We start from the raw sequence: 13,051 nt of genomic DNA, 5'->3' as shown, positions 1-13,051 counted from the left end.
GCTCTATAATTACCATAAACATCTGAACTTAAGCCTTTTTATTTCGCAGATCATGCTACCGTCTCGTAGTCTTACGGACACAAATATAAAAACGGGCATACTGCCGTAAGATATAAACAAAACATGTGCCTGCTCTCTTTAATGCAAAACAACCTCAGTGAATACAGTCCTGCGCAGCATGTATCGAATTATTATCAGATCTTTCATAAAAGATGAACCTATCTAATAACACAGGTTTAAGTATACACATTTAAATTTTCATAATGCCCAAGAACTAATGATATGAAACTAGAAAATTTCGTCACGTAGACGTGTTGCCGAAACAAGAAGGGTGCGCCCTGAAATCTGACTATGCGAACTCTGTAGGTGCACATAAATTTGCTTCGTTCCTGCATTCCTGAAGCATTTGTCCTCAGGTGCGCATATCTTCGTGCTTCGCCTCACCCCACCCCAATCTGTATTATCATGTACTACCGCCGAACAAGACATAGGTTCACAGGGACATGGAAACTTGAAGCGACAAACAGCGGTAGAAAATTGAACGTCGTTGGAGTCAACGTTTGGACCATGGTACTTGTCCTGACTAAGGCAAGTTTCGTTGCCAAAACGTTCGACCACTGTTTGTCACTTCTTGTACTACTGCGCATCACAACTTCGAAATAAAATTCCAAGGCCTGTGAAAAGGTGTGTCTGATCAAATTAGTATTTGTCGTAGTGGGCACCACTGGCTCTTGAGATCGAGGGCCGAATTACGCAGATGTTTCGTTCGCAAGCCTCTTTTTAAACAATATTTTCATTCCGGCCCGCCTCCATTCCACTATGCTGACCCAGCTTCACGATGCTGCAAAGACAGGACATCTCGGCGTGTCACGCACATGCAACCTGCAAGTCGTCATTTATATTGGCTTGGCAAGTCCCACTTGTGTGATGCGTGACAGTGCCGGAAAATGCCTACGCTCCCACCTCTTGGCCATCTTCAGCCTCTCAATGTTCGATACGAAACATATCACTCCATCGGCCTCAACTTACTCGACCTGTGTCTCCTATCCGCCTCTGGAAAAGAGTGGGTCGCCGTTGCCACTTATCTTGCGACGCGGTTCGCCGTTACTCGTGATCTTCCCACTAGCTGTGCCACCAACGTTGCAGACTTCTTGCTGCAGAATTTAGTACTTCAGCACGGGGCTCCTCGGCAACTCCTAACAGTCCGGGGCAGACAGTTCCTTTCAGAAGCGATCGAGGACATTCTAAAGCCTTGCTCGACACAACACAAGTTGTCTACAGCATACCATCCAGAGAAGAATGGCTTGACAGAATGCCTGTACCAAACGGTTACGGAGGTGTTGGCAATGTTTATGTGTGCGCCGACCACCAGAATTGAGACTCTGCTTTGCCTATTGTGACATTCGCATACAACACTTTCCAGTATGAGACCGCTGGTCATTTGCCCTTTTTTCTCTAGTACGGTCGAAACCCTACAGTGATCATAGACACTCTGGGGCCTCCTTCTGCGTGTCCCACTGAATATGCTCGAGAGACTATCGCCCGTGCTGCCCATACACGTCAAATTGCACGCGCTCGATTTTTCGTGTACCAGACTCGCCTACAGTGTCGCTACAATAGGCACCACACCGACTTTGTCCCTGGATCACTTGTGCTCTGTGGTCCCCAGCACGACGTGTATGCTGCTATGAAGAGCTGCTCTACCAGGACACGGGCCCATATCGATGGTGCCACCAAGTGACCAATGTCACCTATGTAACCGCTCCTCTGTTGCCTTCGTCCCTATCTGATCATCCCTTCACCGACATTGTACACGTTGCCCGCCTCAAGCCGCATCATGTCCCGGACACTCCTTAATACTTAGTAAGGTGCTGTCAACCACAAAATTTTACGGCACGCGAAACCTGAGAAAAAAATCTGGATATCTGCGCAACCGCACAATCCATCGTAGTATTCGCACTTACAGCATCTACCAGTATATGTGAACAACATTGTGTTGTTCGGTTTTACTCACTACTGTTACAGGCTGCTCCGAAATTGAACGTTTTCTGAGATCCCGTGGTCTGTAAACTTTAGTGGCTGACTGTACTTTTCTCACGCAGCCTTTGTTCGATTGCACCGAGCCGGCGTTTTTGCCGCTGGAAGGAAGTCTTATGAGCCAGTGTTACGTAGAAGCTATCGAAGGAGGACGAAGTATGACTCAGTCGTCATCTTTGTTGTTGTGACCCCGCTTGTCGTCTTTCCGTATTGTGTACATGAACCTCTTGTTTGAACATTTCCCCGTAGGATATGACCAAGAAGATGATTTGCTGAAATATGCTCATACTTATTTGTATACGGTACAGAAGATGGATCTTTTAACCTCGTTGGCGCACTACGCCACTGATGATCTTGTTGCGGAATGTTTTGATACAATTGTTTGCCTAATTCCAGGCACATTGCGGTTTGCACGTAGGCAGGCTCCCATCTTGTATCATTTCAAGTCTCTTTAATAAAAAAAAATGGCCCCAACATTGCTGCCCAAGCGTTTGATGGTTTAACAATTAGGCCAAACTTTTTTTTTCTGTCTTATATTTTGTTAGGTCACACTCGTTTGTCGATCCATCTCGTTTGCCAATGCCAACTAGCTCATCGAAATGGCTGACGTGTGCGTCACGTTGCATAGCACGAGCGAGAGCATGTGCGCACTTCAATGTCCTTTAGGCAATAAACATGAATGGAACGCGCGAATAATAGCAAACATTAGCACTGTGTTTCGCTCGAGTAACGTGACGCAGCAACAAGTTACTTATGAAAGCGAGAGACCCCCGTGCCAGTTCCTCCAAATATTCCCTCGTGACAACTAGCGCTTTGAGACGCTGTGTTAGACTGCATTCCCCATTCGGGATCAGTCCACATTGCCCAGTTCTTCGCTCGTAGTACCTGGCGCTACGTAGACGTTGTGCGGCATTGGGCCGCTTTCAGGATCGGTCCGGCTAACGGAACAGATTGTGAGGTCTCTTCGCAGGAGTAAAAAAAAATAATAATAATAATAGTCAGCCGCCATGTCATCGCCGCCGCCGCCATGATAACGTCGTTGTCGTCGTCGTCTTGCTGTTGTCGTCACACCCAGGTTCGTATCACAGGCACTATTGCTCGCCTTACGCAAACACGTTGGCCCATCTGGAAACACTTTGCTGAACTCCAGGTATACCTGAAACATGCTTCGCATGACATCGAATCCCACGATGCGTGGGATCTGAACAACGTTTTGTAATAGGTTCCAAACGTCGCGAGTGAACAGCGCAATGTTGTATTCATCTCCGTGCTTATGTGCACGATTCGGCAATGTTTACGACATACTGTGCAACAACTGGAAAGATTTAAAATTACCGTGTGCCGGAATGAGAAAGCCAGGTACAGAAATTTCTTCTGTCCTATAAAACCATCAGCGAACCCAAATGTGTTCACGTTTGTGTCTTGCAATCTTATGGTCTTATATATAGCCCACGATCGAGGCGGATATAGTTTTGTGTCCAGGCGCGAGCAGTTATGCATCTGAGAAATAAACACACCTCCCATGTGCACTTATGACGAAGTAGGGTTCAATGCTCTCATTTTTTTCTCACAAAATTGGGGGAAGTTTGGCACGTTTTTATTTCCGCACAAATATTCCGCATTTTTCAGTGAATGTATTTTCCCAGACAATATTTCATGGTCCACGTTCTTGGACTAGTAATTTTTCGCGTCAAGCTTATCAGGTCTTGTTTTCTGTGAATATTCGGCTTACTAATTTTGTAGATGTTAAAACGGGCCGTATGCTGGGACATTCTGCTTTTATTTATAGGTGTAACCAATACATATAATAACAAAGTTTTCTCGAAGTAGTCGAGCCAGGGCATAACTCCGCACGATGATGCGACTACACAATAATTAAAAGGTAAGTGCATTTGTTATTGCAACACAAATATGGTGATGCTTTATTGGTGTCTTTATGCGGGTACACCGCTCCAAATACATAAAGAAATGACTAGTTATACACGATTCCGCGTCGTCATCAGTGAACTACAAAAAATAATAAAGAGTGTCTGCTAATCTGTTTTAAACCTTGGCCCCCAGCACAGATTCACGATAACTCTGTGCTGGGGGGCCAACAAAAAGGGCAAATAAACTCGAAATTTCAAGATAGCGCTTGAGAACTTTGGCGCACTAGGCGCGTCACATCGCAACAATTTACTTATAAGTGATCGCACGCATCTTCCAGACGACGATCAAGAGTAGTTCCAGTATATGTTCATCCCCGAAATTACGCTCTCATATGCTAAGTTTTATGTTGGTTACAATCCTAATAAGAACACTTGTAAAATCGCCTCCTTGTGGGCCATACTCCCGCAGTGGGTATGGGCCATATCCTTAGAAAAAAACAAGAAATTCACTGCACCTACCTTATCATACTGCTGCGCTGTGGCGTATTTCTGCAAGGTTAAACAAGCCGTGTCTTGGGATTAAACACATTTTAATGCTGACTAAATGTGCCGCTTTCTCTGTAAGGTTGGTCCACCATGGTGGCTGAGGGGTACATTCTTCACTGAAATCGGCAGCACGCCTCTTGCGCAAGCTATCGCTTACGAAGACCTATTGTTGTTTCTGCCGGGATTTTCGTTCCCTCGGTTTCAGCCGAAAGCGCTGAACCCTAACTATGCGCCACTGAACCTCTCATGCACGCTCTAGTCAAACCAACTCGCAGCAGTCACACCGAGTTGGTGTCTGCGGCATTGTTCGCGCAGCCGAAGTGCAGGCAGAACCGGTTCACACTAGTGCTTTTCGGTCGCATCACTCGCAAGCGCTTAGCCATTGGTTTTACGCTATCTTTCTCACGTCGTTACCTGAGCACAGCAACTACGCGAAAGGAAGCCGTAAAAACCAGACCTCCACGCGCTACGTGCATTCGCGAGTGCGGAAACTGTTGACGACGTCTGTCTAAACGGCTTCCTGTCTCCTTGTGTGTTAGACCTTGACAATTATTAACTGTTACGTTTCAGCAAATAGCGTGAGAGACATTTTAAACACCCCCAGATAAGACGCACGGATTGTGGACAACGGTATAAACATTAAAGAGGTTCGATGACGAATCTTGGCGATTTGCTTCTTCGCATTTATCTCCTACTATATCTCGTATTTCGGAATTGTAAACACACTCGAACACGCCAGGTGCAGCGTATTCGACGACAACGATAAACGGCCAGTCAAGCAGAGCCGTACTGCAACTTTGCTTCTTTATTTTTTCTTATCAGTCAGAGCACATTCTTTGCACAACCATTCAAACAAATCTCTTTCATGTTCCGTGATGGTACGGATCGCGAAAACCCCACACCGCCGAGAGAAAGGAAAATTGCGAAAGATTGAAAGGCAGCCGAGAAAGAGGCGAGCAGCGACAATGTGCAAATAACGGGTTGTAATCTACAGTTGTTCAACAAGCCCGCTGAGCACAACTGACATGGCATTGCTTTTCTCGTGTTTCCTGTTGGCCACCATAAATAGTAATGCTACTCGCTAACGATGCTGATATTGGTTCAGATGCCAATGTCTGTTAAACCTCCACTTAATTTCAAAAAAGCAACGTCAGTATATACTAGAGATTGAAAACCGCCAAACGCTTAATTCAGCTTTTCTTAGAGAAGATACAAATGTGACCTCTTGATGTGTACTCTCAAGGAGAAAAATATTTTAAAATGAAGGGGCGGGGCACTGCAAGGTTTAGTGTGTACCGCGAGCTGCGCTTCGAAGAGATATTACGTGGGTCCAAGAAAGTCCAACTCGTGGTTCTATCGTCCCCATGATCGCGCCACACTGATGTAATTTGCGGAAACAGGTCATAACATTTACATTTAAGCAGAGGTCGGTAAATTCTCTTGTTAGTCGACTTACTGAGACTCACTCAGAATCAGGCCAACTCCTAAATGGCAGTTAGCTCGAGTGCGTCGTAGGGGTGTGAGTCTGAGTCTGGGTGAGCCCAGATGAGTAGAGTTTGGTGAGCTTGAGTCCCAGTGAGCATGGCGGAGTAGAATTTTGGTGAGTCTGAGTCGAAGTGAGCTCTGAGCAAAAAAATTCACGAAGAAACTCCTCTGGTAGTCGTCTAAGTATGTCTAAGCATCGTTCCACTTGCTCATCTCATTATTATGTCATTATTGATGTTATGATTCTCGATCCCACCAGTATAAACCGTTATCAACCCTCATTGGTCGTTCGCTTATCATGTTCGATAGCGAACATGACCACTGGGGTTAATTAAGGTGTAGTCAATGAGTCACCGTTAATTAAGATACAGTTACTAAGGCACTTGCACCCTCAACCTTTGGTGGGAGTCGAACCCACGACCTTTGATGTCAAGTAAGGTGAATTAAGGTTAATTTGGCGAAGTTGTTGCAAAACCACCACTATATTTGCTGAGGAATGGAATGGAGTGCTTTATTGATGGTTCGGATGCTTGTTTTGACCGTGTTTTTTACTGAAACATATGCTGTTCTGTGTGTTGTATGGGGGGTTTCAATGAATATATGCACTGCTCGCTTCACTTTGCTGAGCGCTTCTAGCTTCTGGCTTACGTGGGTATGAGACATTCATTGTCTTGCGTGATGGACAAATTTCTCGATGGGTACGCATACAAATGCTTACGTATTTAAAGAAATATTTCATGAGTGAATATGTGTGAGTTTTGTCTATTTTGCCGACCTGTGCATATCAGTGTTTATGCGGCTGAGGCAACTCTCGAATAAAATTTTAAAAAAAAATGTTATCCCTACTTTTAAATGCCCCAGTATCAACGCACATTAGTACTCCACATGATTAAAGATAATCCTGAACCCCTCAGCGCAGCGCACTCGATGTCCCAGGTGTAGCATTAACGGGCTCAACAATTGGTCACTTTCAGTTAAAAGCTACTTGGCGCCCTTTCTTGGGAGTGACCCAAGCACACCATTAAGGGCTGTCTACGAGCACCAAAGGAGCTAGATAGATTTCATTGGTATTTAGAGGAAAAGCGCAGAAACATCTTGAAAAATTAAATGAACTGAAAGTGTCTCCAATGCTGTGACGTCAGTGAAAAGCACCGCGCACCATCCAAAGGGAAAGTCGACAATTATAGACAAAGCTGCTTGTTCGTAAAACGGCCGGGCCGGCGCGTAGTGTCAGACAATAAAGCAGGCAAATAATTTGACATATTTCGCCTTCGCTATTCCCAGCATTCAGCAACAACATCCACGAAGTAAATTTTTAAAGCGTGTCTCTTAGTCTTAATCTTGATTTTCGATAAAACTCATGTCTGTAAAGTATGAATGCTTTTCCTTGCAAAGAATATTACGACAGTCCCGGCGCTCTGTCTTTGTAGTATTTCCTGCTGCTTCTTGCCTATAAGAAGCTGCAGACATGTATGTATGTATGTATGTATGTATGTATGTATGTATGTATGTATGTATGTATGTATGTATGTATGTATGTATGTATGTATGTATGTATGTATGTATGTATGTATGTATGTATGTATGTATGTATGTATGTATGTATGTATGTATGTAGAGGAAAAGAAGGAGGGCACTGTGCTTGTGCTATTTATTCAGAGAACAAAACAAGCTATTTGCTATATGTTACAGGCGTGAATCACAGCCCTATTGTACTGCAGAGCTGGATTTCTTCGTTTAATTGGCGTCTGTGCAGACGCTACATAAATAGAAAAAAGACCCGGTCACATATGTGGTGTGTCGACCATTCCTGACGCCAACAACTGTTCGTAAAATTCTTTTTTTTCTTTTTTTTTGCGACTGACCTTCTGACAGTCAGTTCATATTATGCGCTTGTGCGGGATAAATTCCACAGGAAGGTGAAACGTCAGAGGCTTCATTGCTATCCGTGAGCGCCGTTGGTTGACCTGTACTGTGGCCCTTTCGGAAAGCAGCGGTTGAAAACTATATCGTGCTGACGCCTTGTTGATTCATGGTTATTCGCGCTGCGCATGCTTTTCATGTCACTGCACACGCTTGCATGCACGTGGGCCGGCGCTGGAATGTTTCCTTTATTTATCTTGTTTGTGCATCAAAGTCCACCATCGAGTTCGACGAGTGCCCAGGTAAGTCTAAAATTAGAACTGCTGCTATACGATGAAGTACAGATGCACTGTTCCAGAGAAAAACGAAAATCCACAGACGGTGCCGTTTGCAAATCACACGAAGGCGGTTGGGATAGCACTGTATACAAGTAGCATACGTGGCCAATAATCCACTATAAAAAGACGTTCATCAAGGCAATACTGGGCATTTGCTTTACTGTCTCCAGTACCGCTTGCGACGCATAAGAGAAAGGTCTGTTAAAGAAGTGTAAATATTTCAGTGGAATAGTGAATTTGTGAAACAGGGGCAGCGATATCCAGTGAATTACATTTATTATGCTCCGCAAGAAATCGAGAACTTGAGCTCTTCGTGTTGCCCAATATATACGCAGCTTTTTTTTCCCTCCCCGATGTTTCACGTCACGCCGAAGAGTGCACCACACAGTCTTAGTTAAACCAGTTAAGGCGCTTCCGCGACAATGCTCACAGATATTTAAAAATGAAACTCGATACAAACTAGCAATCTATTTGCTGACTAAGCTTCAAAGCGAACATGAGAATTGATGATGTAATAACTTGCCAGCTTGTCTCCAAGCACCATGACAACGACTACGCGAAAATTACTAAAGCTCTTTTCTGAAGCAAGCGAGTACACAGTTTTCCATCGAACCATTGATGCGGTTAGACATCCTCGCTTATACTCGAGCGCTGAAATACGCGGACGTAGATATCTCTACGCAGGTGTAGGCCAAAGGAGGAAAGGCCAAACAACAGGTATTTTTTGTAATGAAAATAAACCAAAAAGATTTAGTGACGTGACGGTGACATGTGCTCGTTTGATCGCATGGATAATAATAACGAGAAAAATATTGCAGTGGGAAGAGAAACGTCACATGCTCGGAATGTCTGGAGCGTAGTCACCTAGAACGAGTAAACGAAGTGCGCAATTAGTCCTGGACAAAAGGTGAGGACCAATTCCATCACGCACTGCACTGGATTGAATCCCAACACACGCGCGTTTGCCCAGTTATAAACACGTACACCAGTCCGCGATGCGGTTCAAGGTGAACGGTAAGTACAGGTAAGCACGTACAGGTAAGTAAAACACACAGGCGACGTCATACGCGCGCGTGAGGTACGACAGTCAAAAGTGGGCTTCGTCGCATACGAGGCACAAATATGAATAAGAACAACTGCTTTTACAGTGAGAATCCCAGCATTTTTTTTTTCACAAGTCGTGCTTGTTCGCATCAGTCGCAAACATGTGTTCGCGCGCTAGAAGTAAAACCAATTGACATCTCCATCTGTACCGGCCTTCGGCTTGTAGGGCACGCTGCTTGCCGCTGGCGTAATACGAACGTTATCAATTGCATGACTGCATTCTGCAAGCTAATGTTCTGTCTTGATTGTTTTCTTTACTAAATTTCCGGGCAGATTATCTACACTCGTTACCCGCCGTGGTTGCTTAATGGCTATGGTGTTCGGCTGCTAAGCACGAGGTCGCGGGATCGAATCCCGGCCACGGCGGCCGCATTTCAGTGGGGGCGAAATACTAAAACCCCCGTGTACTTAGATTTAGGTGCATATGTTAGAGAACCTCAGGTGATCCAAATTATTCCGGAGTCCAACCACTAAGGGGCGCCTCATAATCAAATCGTGGTTTTGGCACGTAATAGCCCGTAATTTAATGTTTTAATATGCACTTGTTGGCACCCTTATTTCGTTTAAGACTTGCATTGTTTCATTTTCAATCATCGCTTAATTTTTTGGCATGCTCCTCTCACTTCGTTTGCCTGATTTTTAATCTGCTCAGCAGACTTTTCTAGATATTTCAAACAAAAGCGATTGTCTGAACCTCCTTCGAGGATTGTAGCAGCAGAACGCAGCCACAGAAAGGAACGAATAGACGTAGACGCAGCTGCGACTACGTCTATTCGTTCCTTTCTGTGGCTGCGTTCTGCTGCTACAATCCTCGACGAAAGAACCAACTAGCTCAGTTAAACGCCCTTTTGAGTCTCAATCTCATTTCTCTCCATTTAACTTGGCACCAAGAACGGGGCACTGTCCTGCATAGCCGACCTGTCGTTCATTCTTTTCTCTCTCCTTGTCGGTCTAAATGACACTTGACACATGTACGCGCATTCTTGTTATAAACGGTCATATAAGCAATGCATTTAGTTGTTATGTTGATGAACCGTGGGCTACCAGGGACGTCGCCGATCGGTCTACATATGCAGATTATTTATTACCGCCATAGCTTGCACTGTCGGGAACCACCTGGTAGTTAAAATCGAAGCGTCTCACTGCTTCGTCCTTCGTATCACACTACCTTTATAACACTTTCCTTGTTGTTGTCGCATGCTTGCCCGATGTTTAAGCTCGACATGGCTTTGTCTTCAGCGGCTCCGTCCTCAAATTGGCGGCCCAGCTCAGGCTCAGCAGACAGCTAGCGAGTGGGGTCGAGATTACGTGCTGTTGCCCTAAACAGGTGCGCGAGAGTAACAAGTTCTCGTCTACATCGTGCATGTCCTTATTGTGCTCGAACTGTATGCTTTATTTTTTTTTTCACCGCATGTACATAACACTCGTGTTCGGTTTTCTTGCTTACGTTATGTGTGTGGTGTAAGTAAAATAGAGAAAACAATGCACAGCCCACACCGTGACGGCTAACGCAAACTTCCACTCATGATAGAAATGAGCGAGAAGTCTTATTTAATATACTGGGTGTCCCACGTAACCTGTGGCAAAACTAAAAATACATGTATATATATATGTGCAAGTGCCTTTTAGCAAGAGCCCGTTAGGAGGTCCAACAGTAGCGCCTCAGGATCAAATAAAGTTCGCTATCTATCTGCCTTTTAGCTGGACAGAACCTAGGTAATGTTTCTTGCCATTGCTTCGAGCAAGTCAGCATATGTTATTTTGTTTCGCCTAGTTGTATATTTAGTTAATAATAACTAACAAACTGCTCAAATATTACATTAAGAGCAAAGGCTCCGATGGGAAAATATGTCGAACATCCTGAAAAACTCCCGATCCAGTTTTCTGTTACGCAATACGGACTGCAAAGAAAGTTATTCCAAGCCTGAAAGAAAGCCTGCGAAGTACCAAAAGGTGCCGTGCGACTACTGATATATATGGTCCGTGCGGTCTCAGACGATTGCCCCGTGCGCGCGACAGCACGAACGTGCAAGAGCACGTAACTTGATCCCAGATAATAAAGAGAAGAAAAAGCGCCGTTTCAAATGTATGCCACGAAAGCTACAGACTACGTCATCAGGCGCTGCTCGACCTAGAAAGCTCATCAAATGTCGCAAATGTTTTTGTCAGTTTTGTACAGAGTGGGGTGAAGTTTCTGTAGACAAAGCTGCAATGAAAAAAGAAGGAAAGTTAATTTCTTCTTACACTCTCACAAAGGATGACGTCAACGTGGTGCAACGCAGCGCTTTGGGAACGTGTTTTTCTCACGAATATGTCCCGTGTATCTAGGAGCAAGTAAACGTCTCTCCACAAAACAACTGTGCAGCAATCACTGTCACGAGGCCGGCCTTTCAACCTTGCGTGTTCAATCTATGCGTGTTTGAGAAATGACTACTTCCACGGTCTCCTTCGGCAGATAAGGGGAAAACGCAGTTACAAGGTCCTTCAAGAAGCTGCGGCAAGTGATCACTAGTACATTCGAAAGCAAAATTTCTAGATATTTACACATATCGGTTACCCGCACCGAACAGACTGTCACATTGCCCTGTGTAGAGCCTCGGAGAGCGATCGCTTCCGGTAGAATTTGCGCACCATTTAAGTACGGCCACATGCCTACCATTTAAAACAAAGCATATCTCGCTGAAGTAAATGTTTGCGCAATCAACTGCAACTCACACATGCCGTGTGTGTTCGAGCACGTAAGTACTACGTGATAAGTGGGCCGGACAAGCAGTACCTTGCATTTCCTTTATTTACGATTTGCTTTACTCCGTGTGAGTAATGTTTTTTTGTTCTGAAGAATGTCTGCGCGTTGTACTGCTGAAGCGGTCGGCTTTATATCAGAATGCTCATTTTGTGTCTCTGTTATAGTTTGTCTGAGTGGAGCGGACAGGACGCTTCTAAGTTTGCGCAGCTTCCTGGTTTGCCGGATGTGGGAAACGTGTCCACTCCATACGATTTATTTATTTATTTATTTATTTATTTATTTATTTATTTATTTATTTGTAAAATACCTTACAAGGCCCCTACATGGAGATTGAGTAAGGGGGGCATACAATCAGTAACATACAATCTATTAACAACAATAACAAATGAAATCAGCAGCCAAGTGCACAGCCTAAAAGTCAGAGAAACATATTAGCTACATAAAGCTGCATATGATTACAATAAAAAGGAACAATATAAGTTTGTAACAAACGTATTACAGTGCTAGAAAATGATAGAAAAAAAATTACACAGAACAGTGAGCGTGATATTAATGGTTAACATGGTTTGAGCGAGTTCAGTGATTGCTTGAATTTTTCACAGTCAGTTTCCGCAACTATGTTGTCGGGGAGGCTGTTCCAGAGCCGAATGGCACGTGGAATTGCAGACGAGTTAAATGCTTCTGTTTTACCATAAATGCGCGTTAAGCTATGATGGTTGTATAATCGGTGCGACGTGTGCGATGACGTTTCTAGATGTAAGGAACGTTTGTTAGTGTGGTGGGCGTATTTATGAAATAATGACAAAAGGGCTATGTCGCGACGATTACTTAGCAGCTGAAGTGAAAGGTGAATCTTTATTTGAGTTACGCTAGAACGGTAGTCATAATTTCGGGAAATGAAACGTGCGGCTCTATTTTGGATTGATTCCAGCATGGTAATTAGGTAATTTTGGTGGGGAGACCAGACTGGAGCCGCGAACTCAAGTCGAGGGCGAACAAATGCTTGAAATGCCAGTTTGCGGATAAGTGGAGGTGTGTTCCGAAGGTTACGTCGCAGGTAACCC

The sequence above is a fragment of the Dermacentor andersoni genome, chromosome 2, assembly GCF_023375885.2.
Source record: "Dermacentor andersoni chromosome 2, qqDerAnde1_hic_scaffold, whole genome shotgun sequence".
NCBI classification, from domain to species: domain Eukaryota; kingdom Metazoa; phylum Arthropoda; class Arachnida; order Ixodida; family Ixodidae; genus Dermacentor; species Dermacentor andersoni.
Note: the sequence above shows the minus strand (reverse complement) of the source record.